The sequence below is a fragment of the Equus caballus genome, chromosome 1, assembly GCF_041296265.1.
Source record: "Equus caballus isolate H_3958 breed thoroughbred chromosome 1, TB-T2T, whole genome shotgun sequence".
In the NCBI taxonomy this organism is placed as follows: Eukaryota; Metazoa; Chordata; class Mammalia; order Perissodactyla; family Equidae; genus Equus; species Equus caballus.
In genome coordinates, this window is record NC_091684.1 from 184,568,414 (window position 1) to 184,587,017 (window position 18,604).

The 18,604-nt window shown below is 43.9% G+C and overlaps 1 long non-coding RNA gene across 1 annotated transcript; it reads left to right on the forward strand.

Moving 5' to 3' along the window:
* The first annotated feature begins 10,148 nt into the window (after nucleotides 1–10,148).
* LOC111769102 (uncharacterized) lies at nucleotides 10,149–18,455 on the forward strand. The gene is made up of 3 exons (XR_002801867.2): nucleotides 10,149–10,659; nucleotides 15,195–15,389; nucleotides 18,273–18,455. It is a non-coding gene; the product is annotated as an uncharacterized lncRNA (long non-coding RNA).
* Nucleotides 18,456–18,604: the final 149 nt, after the last annotated feature.

An 18,604-nucleotide genomic window follows, 5' to 3' on the forward strand; every position in this document is an offset into this window, starting at 1 on the left:
ATACCACCCCGCCCCACCTCTAGGGAGGGCAGAAGGGCTGGAAATTGAGTTCAATCACCAGTGGCCAATGATTTAATCAATCATGATGATGTAATGAAGTCTCCACAAAAACCCAAAAGGAGAGGGTTCAGAGAGCTTCCTGGTTGGTGAAGACATGAAGATGCCAGGAGAGTGGTGCGCTGGAAGAGAGCTCTGTGCCCTTTCCCCATACCTTGCCCTGTGCATCTCTTCCATCTGGCTGTTCCTGAGTTATATCCTTTTATAATAAACCGGTAATCTAGTAAGTAAATGTAAGTACAATAAAGTAAAACATTTGAGTTCTATGAGCTGTTCTAGCCAATTAATCAAAACCAAGGAAGAGGTTGTTGGAACCTCCTATCTATAGCCAATTGGTCAGGAGCCCAAGCGGCAATCTGGATTTGCAGTTAGTGTCTGAAGCGGGCAGGGGTGACACTCTTGTAGGACCGTGCCCTTAACCTGTGGGATCCAACGTTATCTCCAGGTAGATAGTGTCAGAGTGAGAATTGAGTTAAATTGTAAGACACCTGGCTGTATCAGAAATTGCTTGGTGGCCCCATCACACACATTGGAATTTGGAATTGGCATCGGAATCACAGTGGTGATCAGAAGTGGGATCAGAATCAGATTTGTCCTCACTCACTCATGCAACCGCTATAAAGAGACTGCTTTGTAAAAGGTATTCCACTCGCTACTTTATTTCCCCAAAGATATATACAAAACCAAGCAAAATAAAACACGCTAATAGCTACAAAGGCAGTTTGTGATGAGTTCCTTGAAACTCACAACATAGGTAATGGGAAATTAAGACCAAGGATAAAATTGAAGTAGTATTTAATTTTGTCTTGAACACCTAAGATTTGGGCAGGTAAAGGATAGGAGAGCCAAAGTTTCTCCTCCTAAACCAGCTAATTGTTTTTCAGATATAATAGTTGCTACATCAAGAGTAAGTGAGAAAAAACCCACACCACCGCTGGATCAACGGTTCAGAAAGATAAATCCAGCCCATGGTGGACCAAGGATGTCATTGTTACACAAAAAACAGAAAAGCGCCCATGTGGGAATAAAAGTTCAGAGCTGCACAAGAGAAAGTCTGGCAGCAAATCAGCTTCTTCCCCCCGTGCAGTACCGCACTCTGCACCGAGCAACCTTGAAAGTCCTTCGATTGAAGGGGAAGACATTCGAAGCAGGAGGTGCGGCGCACGCAGTTAAATGTAGTGCTCCCTTGATTTGGTAGCCTTAGAAAACCGGGCCATTCCATTACGACTAATAATGTAGGCAGAGAAGCAAAGACAAGAATGCATTGCTTTTGAAGATAAATCCCCACAGGAAAGCTGCTTTGCTCTGTGTAGGTAGAAACAGACAAAGAGTTGCAAGGAAACGGTCACATCCTCTAACACTTTCATCTCCTTGCTGCCTAGCAACTTTCACAGGGAGAGTGTGGAGAGGGAGCATTCTCACGGCCGCCCAGAGCGAGCAGGCACCGTGCCTGCAATGTCACCTCTTACGAACTTCCCAGCACCATCTCTGCAGAGCTGCCCTGTGACAGCGCGGGCTGCCCCCCACCAAAGGTTTGGGAGAGTGCTCTTCCCTCCTCCTGGCTCCTCAGACAGAATCTTATTTCCAGTTAGTTCTTTGGGCTTTCTCCTCAGGCTGCCAGGAGGAAGAGAAAAGTTGCTGGATTATTTGAAGTCAAAGGAATATTATGGTTTAAAAACAAGCAAGAGCAAGCTGAATTGCATCTGTTTCCACCACTCTCTCTCTCCAGTATCTCAACGTGACAGTCCCTGTTTCTGCCGAGGCCAAGGCAGTGACAGCGACCTCAGCTCGCTCACTCCATCATGGGCTCCTCCAGCTCCTAGAAAGAGCTTCCTAATCTTAAACTAAAATTTGACTTTCAGAGATTCTGTGAAAATCTCAGAGATTCTCTAAAAGAGACAAAAAAAGAATAATTGAATAGAAAAATATTTCCCTGAGCAGAGATCGGAAAAATCCGATAACTCAGAGCAGTATTTTTAAAAAAAAAAAAAAATGACTTAAGGGCCAGCCTGTGGCTGAGTGGTTAGGTTCCCGCGCTCCGCTTAGGTGACCAGGGTTTCACTGGTTTGGATCCTGGGCACCGACATGGCACCGCTCATCAAGCCATGCTGAGGCGGCATCCCACATGCCACAACTAGAAGGACCCACAACTAGATATATACAACTATGTACTGGGGGGCTTTGGGGAGAAAAAGGAAAAATAAAATCTTTAAAACAAAAACGACCTAAATCCAAAATACATGTATCTAAATATATCGTGGGGAATTTCTGATTTTCAGACCTAGTAGACTAACAAATATAGAAAATTAACATTAGCAAAGATTATTTAATAGCAATCTATATGTACACAAATAACTTTGTATTCTTTAGAAAATAGAGACTCTCAAATGCTTCTGGAACAAAATTTGTTTAGGTATTAGATTACTGAAATCCTTTAACACTTACAATATACAATAAAACTGGAAGTAAAAACAAAAACAAACATGCCTACACTAACTGCGTGAAAATCTTAACAAAAAAAATTCTTGGATTAGAAAAAAATAAACCCTGAAGTTAGAGACTACTCAGAAATAATGAAAATATTAATTACTAAGAGTAAGCATTCAATTGTGTGTCAAACAATTTAACTCCTTTATACTTCATCCTCACAGTAACACTAGGAGATGCATACTGTTATCATCTCCCTTTTTCAGGGGAGGGAACTGAGGCACATAGAGGTCAAACGGCTTGACCACGGTCATGTAGGTAATCAGCAGAATCAGAATCTGAACCCAGGCAGCCTGGTTCTAAAGCACACGTCCTTAACCACTGCACTGTATAATCTCACACAAAAACCCATGGCGGGCGGCCCAGTGGCATAGTGGTTAATTTCACACACTCCACTTCCACCCCCCCACCAGGGTTCACAGATTCCAATCCCAGGATGTATGCACTGCCCATCAGGCCATGCTGTGGTGGCGTCCCACATACAAAATAGAGGAAGGTTGGCACAGATGTTAGCTCAGGGACAATCTTCCTCAGGAAAAAAAAAAAGAAAGGACAAAGAAAAAAACATGGCAATGGCCAAAACCAGAGAGAGGAAAATTCATACCCTTAATACCTTTTTATATTGAAAAAAAAATGATTAGTTAACACAAGATTGCAGCATGATGGCAGACTTAGTTAATGAACCTACTGCCTCCTTCTGCACTAAATGTCTAGAGGGACAGGGAAGAAATAAAAAGGAAATGATGTTGCCCTGGCCAAGGATTTACTGGTGTCTGTGTTGATGGTGTTCAGTGAGATGTGCAGACCTGTGTTCACACATACACACAAGCTAAGGATTGGTAGGAATCATGGCTTTGACTAACAAGGCTGTGAGTATTACAGTATCTGTGCATATTGAGTGAAAATTAGTTCTGTGCATACTGAGTCAAAATTGAGTTCTAAGTCAATCATCTAATTGACTAATCTAATCATCTCTAATGATTTTGATTACAGTAACTTGCTAAATTGCTGTAAATGGGGACTTCTAGGGTGAAGTGTTTAAGAGCCCAGGCTGTGGTGTTAGACCCTGGCTTGAGGCTATGGATATTACTTAACCTCATTTTTCTCTTACGTAAAATGGAAAAATGAGAAAAACAATAGCCACCACCAACTCTACCATCTCCTGGGGTTGTTGTAAGAAGTGATTACAAAGCACTTAATATGGTGCCTGGTCCAGAACAGCTTCATTTTGTCATTTTATCTATGTGTATACCCACACAGCCATGCGAAATAAGAAACTGCTATGAGCAGACCAAAATCAGAAGAATATCCACCCTCCAAAAGTCAAAACAGGCAGAAATAAATGGTCAGAGGAAACCGCAAGACTTCAGATTCTCTGGGCTGGAATATCTGGATGAGCCCTCTTGGAAACAAAACAAAGAAAAACCCAAAATAAAAGAAAAACAGACATACCTTTCTCAAAAGTAAGAGGAGCTAACAACATAGTTAGAAATAACCAGAACAAAAGGAACTCCAGAGATAGATGGACACAGAAGCTCCTTTTGTTCTGAGGGGATCTGTTGTTCCCCTAGACTTAAACTTGCATGTGAATGACTTTCGCTGCAAAAGGGACATATAGCAAAGCTCAGACTCAACGAGGTGGGATGTCTAATTGGACATTCTCCCCTCAATAAGCCAGGGGCCCAAAGGTGAGGATGAACCAGAGGAATCCAGGCCTCCTGTGAAATCTCTCCCAGATGGACCCAGACCTCAAACCTTGAACTAGGTTTAGGGGGGTCCAGGACTGGAATTGCCCTCAGGTGCCAAGCAGAAGCAACTCAGACACTCTCTGGAAGACTGCAGCTTTGTTCTAGTTCTCCACGTTCCTAGAGAAGGTTCCAAGTGTAATAGTCCAGAATCAGTGGTAAGGATGCACAGTAAAAACAAGTTACCTTGAGGGAGAAAAGAAGAATCATGCATGCACGTGTGCACACACAAGTGCACAGATGCAGATCCACAAAATATTCAGACTATAAGAGAATTCTGTTTATTACATTTAAAGAAATATATAAGATTATGCTGGAAAATATCTGCAGGGAACAGAGAACTTTGACCAAGTGATCTTGCAGATGAGAAAAAGAACCAAATAGAACTTTTACAATTAAAAAATGTGATAATCCACAAAGTCAAGAACTCACTGGCTAAGTTAATAACAGATCCGGCACACTCATGAATAGGGGTAAAAATCAAAAGAAGTTATTCGGAATGTAGCCCAGAGAGATAAACAGAAGGGCTGGTAAGAAGCAGGAGGTACAGATGCAAAGCCAAGAGTTTTCCACTGGGACCTCCAAAGAAGATGACAGTGGGACAGAGACCACATTTGAAGAGATGATGGCTGAGAACTTTCCCATAACCAATCCAGATTCAAGAAGCTCAATGAATTCCAGAATTCAGAATAGAAATAAGTCCGTACCTAGAGACATCATAGGAAAACTGCTGGAAACCAAAGACGAGGAGGATACTCTGAAATGAAGGCCAAGAAAAACCAACAGATTTTCTTCAAAGGAGGGTTGGACTGACAGCAACCACACAGAAAACAGTAGAATGAGCTTTTCTTAGGATGTTGAAAATCATTGTCAACCTAGTATTCTATTCCCAGTGAAAATATTTCTAGAACCAAGGTGAAATAAAGACATTTTCAGAAAACGAAAAACAGAGTTTGTCACCCAAATAACAGATTTCCTTCAGGTAGAAGAAAGTCTGATTCAAAATTGAAGATCAGAGATGTGAGAAAGCTTTGTAAGTTCATCTAAAGAAACATCGAATGCAACTAGGTCTTGCAGGTTTTAAATATAGAAAGGTCATCGCATTTTCCAGAAGGAGGGTGAAGTTAACTTTAGACTTTGATACATGTTGTAATTTTTAGGATAACATCTAAAAGGAATAGAAAAAGAATGTATAATGTCTGAACTTGTAGAGGAAAAATGCAATTATACAAAAATTTGAAAGAGGCAAGAAAGGAGAGAATACAATAAAACAGGGTAAGCACAAAGCACAAAATAAGATGTTAGATTTAAGCCCAAATAAAGCAGTGATCACACTTACTTTAATTGAAATGTACAAAAGAATGAGGAAAATCTCCATGAGCTGATATAGGGTGATTTTCAGGATATATTTTTAAGTGAAAAAAGCGAGATACAAAAAATTATGTCACTCTTTGTGTAAGAAAGGAAAAATAGGAATACATTTGTTTATTTTTGCAAAATTAAGCAGAAGGGATAAATGAGAAATAAAATCAGTGGCTTATAGGGTGGAGGTGATTAGTATCCATGGTGTGGAAGGAGTAGAGAAGGGAATGAGACTTCTAAATATACCATTTTATGTAGTTTTGACTTTCGAACTGTGTTGATGTTGTATGCATTCAAAAAATAAATTGAAGCAAGAATGGGGAAAACTCTAAAAGTGAATGCAAATAGAAACAAAAGAACCCAACCATATATCACGTCGATACAAAATTACACAGAAGCAAAAATCTAAATAATTTCTGAACACAGTACTCTGAAAATACACCCCAATGGAATACAGTTTAGTCTAAGGACAAAAAGAAAATAGCAAAGAAATCTTAAACTTGACTTAGTAAGCTTGTTGTTGATGAATTATGAAATATTCTGAGTTTATCACAGGACTGAGCAAATATATTGTTGGGAACCCAGGTTCTCATTGTTGGGGGAGAGAGGTACAGATATTGAATGTGGGCAGGAAAGGAAAAATCCTGTGATGTTAGAATGGTATGAGGGATATCATCAGTATAAATGAGATTTTTTAGCTCTTTCCACGGAAAGGACCTGGGAGCAATTACATCTCTGGACCAAGGAACACACCTAGCATCCAGATCTTAGCTTTGAATCCTTTTCTCCACTACAGAGGAACATCATCACATCTTGGAGAAATGACTGTTTTCAGGACATAGATAGGGAAAGCAAAAAGCAAGGCTGGAAGATCTTGTACCAGAGAGTAAACAAGTGCTCAAAAACTGCTGGATACTATCAGAAGGACACAGGACTCCTTGGCATGGGAGCTTGAAAGAGTTCGAAATGGCCAAATTTTGGATAATTTAAACCTCAAAGTAAATAATGACAGGAATAGATTGTAACACTGAATAAACAAAATAATCCATGAATCCACCCTGATGCTAAAAATTTCCTTTAAAAGGGATGGGGCAAGAGAGGAGAGAAGGAAAAGCTTTTCCTTAGAGTAGAATGTCAACAAGTAAGTGTAGAAGGAATGACGGAAATGAAAAATCATTATTTTACAACAGTAAAAATCACCAGCGAATGAAAAATATTGCGTAAGAGATTGGATAAGAGCAGAATGTGGAGAAATCTGACAGACACCTACTGTAACCATGTGATCAAATTTAGTAATAATGTTTAGGCACCCCTAAGACACCACACTGAGGAGAACGCAACACTGTTCATCTGTGTTGTACTCCTGACAGAAATGTTGACCTGGACCGAGGCAAAGAGTCAGAGAAATACAAACAGAGGGATATCCTGCAAACCAGCTGAGCTGGATTCTTTGGAAAGAAAAGAAAAAACTGGGAGCTGTTCTACAAACAGTGAAAACCAAATGCAGTTGATGACCCTTGGTTGGCTACTGGGTTGGGGGCAATTTTTTAAAGACCTTATTGGAACAATTGAGTATATCTGAATGCGGACTGTATATTAAGATGATAATATTGTATCAATGCTAAAATTTTGAAGTGAGTAATTATATTGCGGTAGGAGAATGTTCATGTTCTTGATAAAGTCTCAACTCTCATACAGTTCAAAAAAGCCCCTGTGTGTGTGTATATATATATATGCATAATACACATATTTATGAATTTCATGTATCTATACATATGCATTTGTATGTACACATATTCATATATAGAGAGAATGTAGCAAAGTGTTAATAATTGGTGAATCTAATTGGTGATTATTCTCACAAATTTTCTATAGATTTGAAATTTTTCAAAACAAAAAGTTGGGGAAAATTTCACTGAAACTTTTATTCACTTAAAAGAGAAAGATTGTTATACTAGATAAATGGAAAAAATTCAAGTATATGCAGAAGAGCCACTTTTAAACCTAAGGATGCCAAAAGATTGAAAATGAAGATTTAAAAAAGAAAGCTTGGGGGCCGGCCCTGTGGCCGAGTGGTTAAGCTCGCGCGCTCTGCTGCAGGTGGCCCAGCGTTTCGTTGGTTCAAATCCTGGGCACAGACATGGCACTGCTCATCAGGCCACGCTGAGGTGGCGTCCCACATGCCACAACTAGAAGGACCCACAACCAAGAATATACAACTATGTACCGGGGGGCTTTGGGGAGAAAAAGGAAAAAAAAAATCTTTAAAAAAGAAAGCTTGGGGCAGCTCTATAAATATCAGACAAGACAAATTTTAAACAAAAAGCATTACCAGAAAAAGAGTTCTCTCATGACGCTTTTTCAAAAAGCTCAATTCACAAATAAGATATTAAAAAATCCCAAAATTTTGTATGTCTAAAAAAATGACTTCAATATATAAACCAAAATTGATACAACTGTAAGGAGAAATATAAAAATCTACGTTCGTGGTGAGAGATTTTAACCCCAGTCTCAGTTACTGATAGACCAAGCAGCCAAAACAGCATTCAGAGTAGAGAAGGAAAAATCCAGACGGTCAAGGACCTGAAGTTTGGCACCCATGAACACCTTGTGAAAATTATAGGATGTTCTCTTGTTAAAAAATGAATCCAAAAGGAAGACACAGAATACAAAAAAACAATGGCAATCAATAAAGCAACTAAACTAAAACCAAACCTCTAAAGATTCTTCATTACAGAAAAAAAATCTGAATATACAGAATGAATATCTATCATCTTAACACGAGAGGTGGAAGGGCTGGAGGAAGAAGGAACGGAAGGCACACAAACATGATTATTTTGTGCAAGCGGAAGCTATAGATTCTGATTAACTCTACAGGATAGGAAACTATTAACTCCAGAGGACACACATCAAAATTTTAAGGTTAACTACTAGGAAAATATAGTTTATTGTTTCTAAGCCACTAGAGTAAAAGACAGGAACGAAAACAAAAGCAAGCAAACAAAAAAAGTGATCAAAGACAGGAAAGGAACGAACAAGAAAGCAAGAAGCTTGGTAAACTGTGGGGTGTCGATCGGAACATCTCAGTGACTGTAACAGACACTTGTGTGAGCGGAAGCAAAGCTATGGGCTATTATAAGAGATACCCCTAAAGTAAAATGACACCAAAAAGTCGAAAATAAAGGGACGAAGAAAACATATACCATAAAAATGCTAACTAGAAGAAGGTGAGTAGAATATTAATTTCAAATAAAAGAGCTCAAGGTAACAATCACGAAGAGAAAACAAGAGGGATATTTTTATTTTCAAAAAGTTACAATCCACAAAAATCACATATAGTTGCGCATTATCCCCAGAATTTCAAAGTACATAAAGCAAAAAGCCTTGTAAAAATATAAGAAGGAGGAAAATCTGTAACCACAGTAAGTCTAACACCCTTGGAACCCGCTCCCATATTCTCCAGGTTTCCCCTGATAGATTAGCAAAAGCTTACCTTTCGTTTAGTGTGTAAGTTATTTCTTCCCAGGTCATAGCATATTCCCGTCCCTGGAGCATGCTGGGAATCGACCCTAGTCATAAAGCTAATTAACGGTAACAAGGGATGAGTGTGGGGTCTTGAGGAGAATGAGCATCCCCTTTCAAGGCATGTGCCTCCAAATAAGGTTATTACGGGGTTTTCAAGCAAAGGAAAGCATGTCTCCTCAGACAGCAGATGGTAACGTACTCCACTGGCTGGGGAATCTTAGGGTGAGCTGGGGGTTTCAAGATTTTTAGGTTTGTTTGCTTTGGAGAAAGATTAGCCCTGAGCTAACATCTGCCAACAATCCTCTTCTTTTTGTGGAGGCAGATTGGCCCTGAGCTGACATCTGTGACCATCTTCCTCTATTTTATATGTGCGATGCCTGCCACAGCATGGCTTGATAAGTGGTGCGTAGGTCCACACCTGGGATCCAAACTGGCCGAACCCCAGGCTGCTGAAGCAGAGTGAGCGAACTTAACCGCTACACTCCCGGCTGGCCTCTCAAGATTGTTAGTTTTATCAAAGTCTAGCCAGATATTCCCATTCCAAGTTTCAGAATCCCACTCTCTCCCAGTCAATGCCCTCAACTTTAACATAAGAAATGTGGCAACACTCTGAATTTAGCAATTGTAATTCAACAACCCACATAATTAAATTTTTCATCTGATTTCAGCAATATCAGCCTTGTGGTTACAAGAAATAATTCTTGTAGGGCTGTAACAGAAGCTCTCTGACATTCTGTAGTCAGACCATGACTTGAGCTGAGAGTTAAAGGACCTGAGCTTGACATTTTCTCTCTGTAAATGCTCTAGTGTACTCAGGGCAACCCACCCCACATCACGGTCCTTGTAGTCATCATTACCGACACAACAGTCAAGTCCAGCAGTTGCTCAGGATTCCGAAGCAATTGACATTGCATCACAATTAACTACAGGTGATAGCCTGATGAATTGTGATTCCACTGCATGCCACAGGTTACCAGTATCCCATTGATTACTAGCATCTCATTTCCCATCAGTAAGCAGCTGAGCACTACGCTTAAGCCCAAATACCAAAATACCATAGGGGGGGTGAGTGTAGTGGGTGTGTGTCAGGGAGGGATCTATCTTCTGGGACCACTCCTGGTACCAATTCCTTATCAGTCAGGGTCCTAGTAGGAGACAGAAACTACATAGGAATTTCATCAGGGAAGGTTAATGTAAAGAACTATTTACAGAGAGAATATACTAATGGATAAGGAATACCCTGAAGCTGAGGAAGAGTAGCCAAGGAAGGAACAAACTTGGAAGAGCAGCCCCTTCCCCAGGCTGGAGTTCACATCTCCTTCCTGAGGACCAGGCTGCAGCCCACAGGATGGAGAAGCGCCCTAGGTGCAGGGGCCAGAGCTGGCCCAAAGTGGGTGAGCCGACAGTGCTGAGCAGAAAGCCTCCCGCGGGGTGCCACAGGCAGAGCAATGGGCTGAGGACTGGCAATAAAACTTGCTAGAGGGTAAGTGGCACCAAGTGTCCTACACGTATTCCTGGGACAACCATGGGGCAAGCAAGACAGAAACACTGTAAACAGAAGGGGCCCTTTTCCTCCTGCAATGTCCCTCCAGCGCCCTCTACTGACAAAGTTTAGCATTGCGGCCGACAGCAAAGGAGAAATGTTTACAGAATCTCGCTCCATTATCAAGGCAGTGACGGGCAGAGTTGGCGCTGGGAGGCAGTATATTAGTAGTAACTGTAACTTATTCACTATCCATGGCACCGCCTTTTCCTTCAACCAGCTCCACAGCTGTCTGGGCTCTTCACGCGGCGCAGTACCCTAAACTCGCATTCTCACTAGGGCTGAGCCCCAGGCAGTGCTGCCTGGGGAGTGTGGCTAGAGCTGTCTGTTAACCTTTATTACGAGCATGGTCGTCCGTAGACAGACCCCAGGGGGAGCTCTGGATATCTGCCATCCATAGTTCTCTGAATTCTTCTTGGGCAGCATAGACCCTAACTCCCCCTTGACAGTTTCATTCATCACTCGAGTCTACACTGGGTTGTATTGTTATTCATTTTTGCCCGTTTACCTGGTAATGACTTCTGACGCCACAAATGGTCAAGTGGCTCTCCCAACATTCAGATTCAATAGAAATATCATTGTGCCTCCTCGGGGAAGGGTTTGTCCATCCAAGATGGAGGAAGCATCTGTCCTCTAAGCTGGTAGAGCCCAGATTCATGGGGACCGGAAATACTTTGTAAATGGGTTATCATATAATCATTAGAGGGAGTGCAGGCAAGGTAATTGGAAAGGAAACTGAGGCACATAGAGGTTAGATAACTTACACAAATTGCCCAGTTAGAAACAGTTGAATTTGAATTCAAAATCGGGCCTGACTCCAAAGTCCACATTATTTCCAATATGCCATGTTGCCTCTCTACTAGCTGTCAGGTTGCTATGAAGTATTGTTGACAAATAAATTGTCAGACCCCAAGCAGCCAGTGCTGTCTCAGCATCTGAGCGAATCACCCACATCTCACAGACACGCAGCGCCCATAGTTGTGTTCAGCTGCTTGCAGCATTCCCTGCCTGTCAGTGCTGTTTATCATCCAAAAAGCAGCACCATTTACCCAAGAAGGTCAAAACTGAGCATCTCACCTCTGTGGCTAGGGTTTCCTCCCCTTATCTCAGTGCTGTACCTTTTCCAAGCTTGAAAATACTACAGGAGGACCCAGCTCATGGGGCCAGACCTCCAGCCATTGTATTACCACTCTTCCTACCCCATGGGCAGTGGGTGCTCAGTCTGCTTCAAGTGTGGTGACTGGTTTTGCAGGAAAAAAAAGGCACAACTAGTGATGCATGGGGAGAAATTCAAGCTTTAGAGGGAGGAGGAGCTGACCTTTAAGGACGCCTCCCAGCTGAGCTTGGCTGTTTGTTCAGAAAAGGAGCAGCAGCTGTGAAGGAGCTCAGCCCCTACAGGTGGTTAAATGTCGCCAATGCCTCGCCTTCCAGAAAGGGTGGGGCGGGGCTCACACAGCCTTGAAATATCTGTTTTATGATGCTGTCTATTTCCATGGCTCTCTACTGCGAGCAGGAGAAACACGTGGCTGGGATTTGGGGCAAATACAAAGCAGGACCTACAGTAAATGCAGTCCCTTTTTTTTTCCTAAGAAGCAGCTGGCCATAATTGAATAGGGAAAGAAATGATCATGATGTAACTGTTCTCCTTGAAGATGAAACTTCATAACAATATTACTTTCATTTGCGTGGGTCACCCCTAGACCAGCCTCCCGTGCGGGTTTTAGAGACATGATCTAATTTGTGCAGCTCTCACTGCTCGTCAGGGTCAGGCGTTACTCACACTCTCATTCCACTTTACCCACGAGGCAAGTGAGGCACGAGGCAGAGCCCACCGCGGGAAAGGGTGTGAAATGAGAAAAAGTGCCTTCAGCTGCTGCCACCCAGCAGGGCGCCGGCCCTCTGCCCCTGTCCGCTGTCCCAGCTCCCTGAGCCCACCTCCTTCTGCTCTGCTTCCACTGACCGAAACCTATTTCCTGCGTCTCATGTCTCAGAGCCCGGATGTCAAACGGTGAATCTGACTCATAAATCAGTGCACATGCGAAGAGGCCAATAGGCAGCCTACCCCCATTTAAGTGTATTTTTAGTAAAACATAGCTCTCACCTTTTGTTTAAGTGTGGAGTAATTAGAATTACTTCACTTCTGCTTTGAACAAAGACCAAGAGTGAATGTGGCCCTGTGTGATCTGGAAGGGCCTGTCCTGCCCACATCCTCTTCTGAGAGAGACAGCCCTATAGGGAACAGTGTGAATCGATCCCAGCCCCTCCACCCAGAACCTGGTGGACACCTGACCACAGGTCAGTCAGCCCAGATTTCTGGTCTGGACCAAAAAGAGGAACTTTGAAAATCCTTTTCTTCTCTTGGGAATGGGGAAACAGGAAAGCAGCTGGAATGTCACATAGTCCGAAAGTTATATAGCAGGAAAGTTGTATAGCTAAAGTACTGTGGTCCAAAAGGAACACCTCAGTGGGGCGAGAGAGGCAGAGGGCTGCCCTGAGAGTTTCTTAGTGCCTGGCTGCTCTCTCTGCTTCCAGTGCTAGTCCAGGGAGCCTTCCACTGTTCTTGGTCTGTTCTTGGCTGTCCATGGCATTTCCCCTTGTATCCAAGCTCTACGAAAGCCCTATCTAGAAGATAAGCATGGTGGCCCCCCAGTCAGCAGCAGAACTTGGAGCAAAATCCTGGCGCCCGACCCAAAACCGTCTGTCCTCAAAAACAGGATGATCATGAAAAAATTCTGACCCACTCATCAGAATGGAGGTCTGCCCTGTCCGATGGTGGCAGATGTGTACTGGCTGCCAGCTTATGTCAGGAAGTCACGGTCCTTGGAGGAAGGCCATTACGAACAGCTTCCGGCCCCTTCCTAAATGAGATCATGCTGCAGAAGCTCACTATGAATTATCAAGGATGATACAGTCTTCAAGTTGCTCCCACCCAGACTTGGCTCTTCAAGGCTCACTCCCTGTTCGATGGTACCTGAAAGGAGTGCGGTGGGGCCCTTCTGAAAGACAAGGGAAATCCACTGGTGTGGGCCACAAGCCAATTCCTTGGGTGGGGAACTAAAGTCGTCACTTCAAATTTTGGTTGCTCTGTATCCACATGAGTGAGAATGAGTCAGGGTATGGCGATCGGAGCAGAGGGAAAACCCCTCTGAAGCTCCTGGGGGAAATTTTGTAGGGCCCTATAGATAAATACGGTGCCGGTGGCCATGGCGAAGAGCACAAGAACACCACCTCTCCAGTGGAGCGGTCACTCGCGCCTTCTGCAGATCAATGCATTCTGGCCCCCAGAATATTGACATTTTAAAATAAAACTGTTCCAGGGGCAAGCCCTACGGTGTAGTGGTTAAGTTTGGCATGCTCTGCTTCCACAGCCCAAGTTCGCAGGTGTGGATCCTGGGCAGGGACCTACACCACTTGTCAGCCATGCGGTGGCAGCGACCCACAAGTAAAGTGGAGGAAGATTGGCACAGATGTTAGCTCAGAGCTAATCTTCCTCCAGCAAAAAATGAGGAGGAGTGGCAACAGATGTTAGCTCAGGGCTAATCTTGCTCAGCAAAAGAAGTAAATAAAAAATAAAACTGTTCCATTACTCTTTTAAATGTAAAGATAAAAGTGAATAGTGAGATAGAATGACTGGAGAGTGAGATGGGAGGAACTTTAGGAGTGGAAATCCTCCTGAAGGAGCTGGGATCTAAATGACCCAGCATTGCCCATGCAAAGCAGTAGGGGAACACTCTAGGTAGAGGGAGCAAGTGCAAAGGCCCTGAGGCAGGAACAGCCTGACTTGTTTGAGGAACAGAAAAAGTTTAGTGTAGTGGGAACATAGCAAACAAGCGCAAGAGGAGTAAGAGACAGGCTCTGAGGGACGGGCAGGGCTGCATCCTGTAGAATTCTGGAGGCCAATTGTGTTGACAATCTTCTTTTCGTCCCCACTCTATCCGTATGCCCCTGCTCTGAGCCACCAGAGCCTGACCTGTGCCTCTGTCAATGGGCTTGGTTGACTGTGACTTCTAGGTGTGCCTAGCCAAGGGTGTGCTCCAGGAGCTCTGAAAAGGAAGCAAGAGAGCGGGGTGTTTGGCTCCCTTCTTGCAGGGTCCCGTGGGGCAGCTGGGTTCCTCCTGTGAAGGTCCCAGATCCTGTGAGGGAGCTTCCCTAGGCAGCCTCTCTGTTTCAGTTACTGCTTCCCTCCCTTTCCTTCCACAAGCTGTCCTGCCTGGGGGGGCACCACCTGCGGTGACAGCCTTGGGTACCGCACTCTCTCGCGTGGTTTCCCTATACCCTCCCCACCTTGGGCAAAAGTCCTGTTACTGAACTCTCCTCCAATATCCTAATTTGTGTGTGTCATCCATTTCCTGCTGGGCCCCTGGTTGGTACACTACGAAAAAGTGCTTACATTTTATTAGTAGTTTTCTTAAATCCTTTGCTAGTAGCCTTCCAGCCTGCGAAGCTACATCACGGATCTTTTTCTTTTTTTTTAGCTTTTGTTTCCAAGTGCCTATTAGTGACTGTGTACATGAGGCACGACAGAGCTAAGCGATACTTGAGAGACAACGGGTCCACTGAGAACGAAATGCAGTTGGAGGCCGTGCAGTTCAAGTCCCGAGCAGCATTCCCATGCACAGCCCTCCCTGGGGAATGCGGCCAGTCCCCGCAGACTCGGCTCCCCTCTCCAGGTTAGAAACTTCCTCTTCACCCTAGTGTTGGCTGGAAAACTCTCAGCCATAACCATATTTGGTCCTATTTGGGGAGGGGGGGGAGTGGTGTGTCAAAAGTCGGAGAGAAAAAAAGAATATATATATATATATATATATATATATATATATATACTTACGTAGTTGAGGTCACAGTTTACTCCTAACATACTTGTCTGGGAAAGGCTCAGTCAGAGGTCTCATGACAAAAGCAAAAAACCAAAACAAAACAAAACCTTTCCCTTCCATTGGGTGGACACTGGCTGCTTCCATTCATCTCAATCCAAGAATCATCAGGTCAAGTCATGGCTTTGTCACACTGTGGGAGCCTGAAGGAGCTGCAAGGCCACTGCTGACGGGAGCCTCAGTCCAAGCTCATCACTGCGGGTCACAGCTGTCTTGTTTTTTAAAGCGTGTTTCCTTTATCAAGATAACGTGAATTTCCTGACAAAAGGAAATGTACAGACAGCCCAGAGGGGAGGCAGAAGGTAAGAGGGAATTGGCCAGTGAAAAACCAGAATGTGTGCCGAGGAGAAAGCTTCCCTGGGCTTGGAAGCAGATCCAGGCTTCCAGTACCCTGAGGGGCTGCTGGGGACAGAAGAACCCTGGCGGGATATACTGCAACCAGACTTTCTGCTCACACCTTCGGAGAAAGCCAGAAAAGGCCGAGAAGAGTGTGGGCTCATGAAAGCGAGAGGCAAAGAGGAAAGGATGTAGAGCTTGGTTAAAAATAAAACTTATCAGATGAGAATTAAGTCCTGAGAATGTTATCTCTCCCCACAGGAGGGTGGACAAAAAAAGGGCATGTCAAGGAGAACACAGGCCACAGGATGAATAAGCATAAAAATGAGAGGAAATGACCCAGCAAAGCGCCAACCGTGCGGGAGGAGGGCCCGTCTGGAGGTGCTGACTTTCCAGGACGGGCCCATAACCCTCAAGGGATATAGAAGAAACTGACCAAGGGGCTGTTGTTGGTGGGGAGATGTTTTTCCCACTAAACGTTTTCCAAATGATTTGATTTTTTTCCCCAAGTGCATTTATTACCTTTTCAGAAAAATAAAGGTCAATGGAAAAGGTTCCTGGGGAATTCCTACTTCGTGGCATTTGTAAGGCAGGTAACCTGGCCTCCAATGAACTTTTCAAAATCCAGGTAATTGGCAAATACTTAAGCCCTTCCTCAGCAGCTCACTATGCTTCCTTCATCCTCAACCGGCTCTTGGCCACTAGGAACAGCTACCCACCCCCCAGCCCCACCCCTCGTCCCCCACCCTGTAGACCTACAGCTCTTCTGGGATCCCACGGGAATTTGGGATGCTTCCAAAGCTGTCTTCCAAACGGGCCTACCACACCCAGACCTGTTCTCTCTTAACTCCCATTGCCCTGGAAGCTCTTGGAATGCCAAGTGAGAAGTCCCCACTATTCCTCAGCCCCAAGTTGTCTCCAGCTCTACATCCGCATCCGTCATAAGGGAGGTGCCAATTTCCCTCCAGAAACAGGCACAGAACAAAGACGACTTGTTAAACTGTTAATGGCCCAGTGTTTATCTGCTCCTAAAATAATGAATTTCACTTCACAACTGCTCTTAAGTCTGTATGCAAAATTGTGACAATAAAACACAACAGCCATTCTGTGAGATGTTTCTCTTAACTTTAAAGAGACATCACGAAATGGTCTTTATAAATTTTCTGAGAAATCTCAGCATTCAGGAGCATAAGCAGCAACTACTTCCAAAAAAGCTGACTCTCTTAAGTGCTAAGTTTACCAAAAGTCAAACTAACAAGATTCAAGAAAGAAATCTGATGCTTTTTCAACACTCATAGTCTTTCACAGTATTTAAGGGAGCAAAAGAGCTGTGTTTTATCACTTTTTTTTAAGATTTTATTTTTTCTTTTTCTCCCCAAAGCCACCCGGAACATAGTTGCATATTTTTAGTTGTAGATCCTTCTAGTTGTGGCATGTGGGATGCCGCCTCAGCATGGCTTGATGATCGGTTCCATGTCCGCGCCCAGGATCCCAACTGGCAAACTTCTGGGCCACCAAAGCAGAGCACGTGAACTTAACCGCTGGGCCACGGGTCCTGCCCCGGAGCTGTTTGTTTTAAAGAAATGAAAATGATATCCTTCTAGGAGCCACCTTAAAAAGAGTGGGTAGAAACTGCCCACATGCCTTTGAAAATTAACAGTGTTTATAAATCTCTACTTGCTGTCATTCAGTGGTGATAAAGTATTCCTTAAGATGACACGCCTTGTCTCTCCCCTTAGTTTCCATTTATCAGGTGGAGAATTGTCAGGATCAAAACTCCACTGACACCTCAGCTCCACCCCAAGCCTGAACTGGAAAGTTAGGTGTATCAATAAGAAAGAGAGATCTGCTGCCTTGCCTCCCCTCCGAGTGCTTTGGCATAGGGAGATGAGCAGGGCCACTTGCACACCGTCTGAATGTCCCAATGTGCTGCGATCTGCTGAGAGCCCTCCAAATTGCACCCAGGAAATCCCAATCTGTTTGTGCTTCCAGACGGCCCACACTGCTTCACTCTGCTCTGTGGGAGACGGCACACGCCATCCAGCTCTTGCTCAGCATTCGCCTGAGAGGCCAGTGTTGGCCGCATAGCCCAGATTCCCCCACAATCCTGTGAGGCATGCAGGAAAGACCCCATCACAAAGTCAAGTGAGAATTCAACTGAGAAGTTGGTGTTTTCTGCTCATGAGGTTTATTTTGAGTAATTGACCTTCCTTTAGGATGCTGGCATGAAACCCTTGTTGATAACCAAAACATAATGTAAAAATATCAAGCAGCAAGCATTTAATGCTCCCCCTCTCCCAACTCCACTCATTCCTGCTCTTCTGTTTGGCATCTCCTCTGCAGGAAGGAGACATCAAAGACAATGAGGACCGAGGAGCTGGAAGTCTGGAATCAAAGCCTGGTTGCTGCTCCATCACCGTGTAACCTTTGACCAGCCACCTAACTGCTCTGAGCACACTTCCTCATCTGGAAAGAGGAAGAGCCGTCTCGGGGTGGCTGCAAAGAATAAACACTTGAGAGCACGTAGCACAGGCTGGCATAATAGGTGCTGAGTATGTGACATCATCTTACCAATCGTCCTATATCATGAACCTCTGATCCTGGCCTTGCAAATGTGAACGAGATAGGCCGTGGTAAATGCAGACTCGCAAAGGGCCTCAACTACCAACATGGTG